The sequence below is a fragment of the Lissotriton helveticus genome, chromosome 5_1 (genome assembly GCF_964261635.1).
Source record: "Lissotriton helveticus chromosome 5_1, aLisHel1.1, whole genome shotgun sequence".
In the NCBI taxonomy this organism is placed as follows: Eukaryota; Metazoa; Chordata; class Amphibia; order Caudata; family Salamandridae; genus Lissotriton; species Lissotriton helveticus.
The window spans coordinates 805608731-805614160 of NC_136065.1; the positions used below are offsets into that span (position 1 = coordinate 805608731).

Consider the following 5430-nt stretch of genomic DNA (forward strand, 5'->3'; position numbering starts at 1 on the left):
AATAGCGCAATTAATATATGCCAGGAATAGTGGAACAATGCTTTCTCCTGGACTATCTCTGTTTCCCTGTCTTTTTCTTACAATCCCCCTTTGTATCTCAATTTCTCTACCTATCACCCTGTCTTGCTCTGCGCGTCTTTCTATGCCTCTCTCCGAGTCTCTGTGTCTCCCTATCTTGCTCTGTCCCACCATGCCTTTCTGTGCCTCTCTGTTCCTCTCTAAGTCCACCTCATTCTGCAATTCTGTTTTTCTTTTTCGCTCTGTCCTTGTTTCAATCTGTCTAGTCCTGCTTTCTTCTGACCTTGTATAATTCTGCTGAAATAGTCTCAATTGTCAAACTTGTATGAGTGCGTTGGTTACGGGTTATGTTGGTGCTGCCATTGGCAGCACTGTCAAGGTATCGGTGGTGCAGGCTGCAATGGCGTTGCGAGAAGGGCCCTGGCACTTAATTTTGTGGCTAGTGGACCCATTCTGTTAATGCAGATGTAGGGGCAGAGATACTTTGTGAACTTAATCTTTCCCGTATCTGCGAAAACAGAAGTGTCTTTTGGCTGCAACCTGTCCCAGAATGGTGGGGAGGGGGCGGAAGTTTGTTGTAGACCCATTCTGCTTCATGATCTGTGGGAACAGTATTCTCAGTCGTTGTGAATAAATAGCCCAAAGTAGTAACATTGGTCTAAATTGAAAAAAGGTAGACTGTAACTTATTCACTTAAAGTGTAAGTAACCTTTGTGGATAGCCACATTTGATTTCCATCTTTTTAATATAGATCTGTCGGTGACTTCCACATTTTACACATTTTTCTGTTACAAAATCCATCCATAAAAATCACTGAGTTTTTTAAATCTTGCTAGTGCCAATACATAATTGCCAATTATTTTAGTTTTTCAACTGATGACAAAGACATTCTACACTGCACTGAACATCATATCATCAAACTAAGATGCTGGAGAACATAGACGTATGGATGTCTTGGGGCTTGAAAATAAAATGCAAGCAAAGAAAGGCATCTTGATTGGCAAACAACTTTGGCACAGCTTATTCCTGCCTCTACAGGTACACCGTTAAAAATTAGCAGTTGGCATTGAAAAACCTGCCTGCGATACAATTTATGCCGGTGGGCAAACAGCGGGTAGATTTTCAAACATGCCTTCTCCCTATCATTATGTGAAAACATTCCACTCTGATATTACACGACTCTCGTCCGTGCTGGACTGTAGTGCGATGGAAAATACAGCTGTTTGTCACTGCAGGTGTGAGGTTCTATGAGGCCCGGCTGTTGATAAAAATAATGATTAAAGAACTTAAGGAATTATAGGGGGATGTAAATTATACTGCGAGCACAGAGAATTACATTTTCTATAACAAAAAAGGAACTGCTTGTCATTCTACCTTCAGGAAAGAAATAATAGTTTTACCATGTTGATATATAGCTCTATACATTCGGAGCAAAAGAAAACAAATTCTTTCCCTGGACTTCTGTTATGCCCGAAAGACACAAGTGATCTTTGTGTTGAAAGGTGGACACATATTTGATTAATGTACTTGTTCGCCAGACCATGGAGAGCTTCTGCATTGTCAAATGGACAGTCAGAACTAGTGCAGAATCTATTTCGTTAGCAGTACACCATGTTCTTTCTGGAGACCAAAGGTATCCCATTTTGAAAGGTGACATTTAGAAAACAACATCTGAATTCTCAGAAAAAAGTCTAGAACAAGCAGGGCCAGCTTTAGCGCTTGCAGCACCCGTTGCAACAACGTTTAATGGCACACCTCAATGACCGCCTCCACCAAGGATACCCTCACAACCAACATTTAACAGCACCTCTCAAGTCTCCATAACCACTCTCTCTCAGATGAATTTAATACGTTTTATATTGCTGCTTATACCAGTGTAGGCAGTTGCCCCACTGAGCAATTCAAAACAGAAAAATAAAATGATAATAACTCAATGGTATTATCATTTTATTTAACCAAACTGGCTCAGTTGGTTGGAGCTGGGGTTGGGTTGTTTAGAGCAGGGTGTGAAGTGGTAGGCACTTCCTAATTGCGCATGACATTTTGGCTGGCCCTCCCATGTGCACTTTGCATGTTCTCCACCCAGGCTGCATTACAGACTGGGTGGAGAACATGCTCTGCCTTCCGGGCCCTGCCTGAGTCCTGAGACACAGTGCTCAGACCAATCACAACGATGCTGTTCGGCAGCATAGTGATTGGTCAGGGGATTATGGGAGGCTGTGTGCTTTGTGGTTCCTGCTGCCTGGGAGAAAAGGAGAGGATGGAGTAGAGGCGGCAGGCCAGACAGCTGGCGGTCTCTAGCAAAGTGTTTTTTTAAATTCCATCCACTCCCCCACCCCCATGCCCCTGTCCCCCACCCCCATTTGGTAACAGCTGCTACTGAGTTTATGCTTTCAGAGCCCTTTACGTCACACACATATTACATATAGACAATGAATCATACAAGTGTAAATCACTGTATAGGAAAAGTTACACAAGCCAGTGGACTACAAGGTGTCAACCATAGTGGTAGGCAGTATAGTCTAAGAGTGGGTGATCTGCAGTTTTTATGCCGCTCTTTGATGACAGTTAATTGCTCACTGTTCTACATTACGATTTTAACTTAGAAACTGCAAGTACTAATAGGATCTCTCTGACAAAAGCACTAACACACTGACCTTTTTATATAATATGCACTTTGTGATCTGCTTGGTAAGATCTTAGCAGCAGGCATATTAACCCCCTGCACTAGCTAATGATGTGTCAAAACATCCTCTAGACAATAATCCTATCTCTGTCCCTGAAGAATTTTAATCACCGGAGTTATCTTGGCATTTTTATCATTGCTGGAAAATTGCTGGAGGCAAGGAACACAACAGCAGGTGCTTTTAAAACCATAATATACAGCGCCCCCACTCAAAGTCAGGGGCCTTTCCGGTGGTACCGGTTGCTCTGCCCTAGAGCCGTCCCTGACCCTTCAGAGGCAAGGGGACTCCATCCCCCAACCAAGAGTACAACAGGAGGCGTATTTGCAGAGCGATGGAGAAAGTAAGCATGGCCTGCGACCATCCCCCAACAATCCCACTCTGTTGGGCTTACTGGAGGTAATAGGTAGTCGGAGTCGGATTGCTTGGGAATGCAGCCCAAAGAAGGTGACTAAATCCATCTGAGGCTAAATACAGGCTTGAGACCAATAGCCACCATAAGGGAAATCTGAAAATAACTTTGAAGAGAGTGTTCAAGAGGGCGTGAAACCATTGAGAGGTAAATGGATGGGGTCGGTGCAGTCCACCCAGAGGATTTCACACGGCGGGAAGGTCGGTGGCCCAGGAGGGCAGATCCCTTCCCCGAGACTGCCACCCCGGTTCACCCAGCCCCTACAGGGTGCATTTCAACTGCGGCGGTGTACCGCGACTGGCTGCAGGTAGGCTGGGAAGGCTTGGGTGTGACAGGTGGCCCTCCGTTCCAGCTGAGGCTGTTACAGTCCCCCTTGCAGCAGCTCTGCCATGTTCACAGGGCCAAAGGATATTCAAACACCTCCGCGCCCTCCCCTGGCACCCACTTCCAGCTGCCAGGGCAGGGAAGTGCAGGCAGGGTACCCTGCTTCTGCAGCAACTGTCAACTGGGGTGGACGATGCTCAGTGCTCTCGATTACATCGCACCACCATGCAGGGAGGCCCACATCAGGCACCAGGAGTCTGTGGCAATGTTCGCTACCCACCGACCCATCTTGAAACACGGACCAAGGACTCTAAAACGTGAGTGAGTCAGAGGGCCGAGCGAAACCCTGTGGCACTAGGAATGAGAAGCCCTGCGTGCTCCAGCTGAGGTGGGATCCCGCAGCGAAGCCAGCGGCAGGAGCACTACCGACCCTTCTCGCCCGCTCCATTGGGGAGGTAGCGCATGAGCGTATGTGATGCGACCCGAAAGCTGGTGAACTATGCCTGGGCAGGGCGAAAGCTAGAAGAAACTCTGGTGGAGGTCCTTAGCGGTCCCATGTTTAGGAGTGAAAGATTAATCAAACCATCTAATAGCTGGTTCCCTCAGGATAGCTTGCGCTCGGAGCCCCCAATTTTATCTGGGAAAGTGAATGATTAGATTAAATGGGTAGGCAGTGCGGCTCACTCGCGTGGAGCTTGGCATGTAATGTGAGTGCCTAGTGGGCCACTTTTAATACATAGAACTGGCACTACTGGATGATACGCATGTCGGGTTAAGGCCCCCAATGCCGACATTCATCAGAAACCAGAAAAGGTGTTGGTTGATATAGACAACAGGATTGTGGACTTGGAAGTCGGGACCTGCTAAGGAGTGTGTAACAACTCACCTGCCAAATCAACTAGTCCTGAAAATGGATAGTGCTGTAGCATCAGACCCATTTCTGACTGTAGTTAGCACTGAGAGCCGCAGGGGCTAAGCAGCAACGAGTAGGAGGGCAATTGCAGTGCGCACTGAAGCCCGGGGCAAGGGCCTGGGTGGAGCCACAGCAGGTTTATATCTTGGTGGTAGTAGCAAACTTTCAAATAAGAACTTTGAAGGCTGAAGTGGAGAAGGGTTCCATGTGAATAGCAGTTGAACATGGGTCAGTCAGTCATAGGAGATACCATTGAGAAGGGACAGGCAAGGGCCTCCATTGGCCTCGGACAATCAAAAGGGAGTCGAGTTCAGATACCCCAACTCGGAGTGGTGGTGATGGGTGCCCTCGCAGTAACGCAATCCAGCATGAGCCCCAGAAAGAATTCTCTTTTCTTTGTGAAGGAAAGGGCACCTTGGAATTGTTTTGCGGTTCCAGCTATGTCCGGTGAGCTCTTGATGGTCATTGAAAATCTTGGGGAGATGGTATACATCTCGCACTGGGCCATACCCATATCTGCAGCAGGTCTCTATGGTGAACATCCCATGACATGTTAGCACAATGTAGGTAAGGGAAGTCAGCAAGTTAGATCCATTACTTCAGTATAAGGATTGGCTCTCAGGGTTGGGTAGGTCGGGCTGTGGAACAAAGCAGGGCTGGGTGCGCATCACATCTCTGGATGCAAGCCGGGCAATTCCCGTGAATCGCCCTAGCTGAGGTCATCGCTTTTACCCTGGGACTGGCGTTCTGACTCATCTGCCACCTAGCAGCTGACTTAGAACTAGTACGGACCAGGGGAATCCGACTGTTTAATTAAAACAAATCATCGCGAAGGCCAGAGGCTGGGGTTGACGCAATGTGATTTATGCTCAGTGCTCTGAATGTCAAAGTGAAGAGTCTCAGTTGTAGTGGCTTTTACTTCCTATTGGTCCCGCTGGTAACTGCCTCTACAGCACTAGACTTCGTATAAAGAAATCTATAGAGATATGCAAACATGATTCTATCATGGAGGCGAGCGTGATAGTGAGAAATGGCAAAGCAAACAAACACAATTCCAGATCCAGTAGTTCTCAGTGATT

At 47.1% G+C, this 5430-nt stretch overlaps 1 pseudogene; it reads left to right on the forward strand.

Moving 5' to 3' along the window:
• Window positions 1–2994: 2994 nt before the first annotated feature.
• Window positions 2995–4901, forward strand: LOC144756765 (28S ribosomal RNA; annotated as a pseudogene).
• Window positions 4902–5430: the final 529 nt, after the last annotated feature.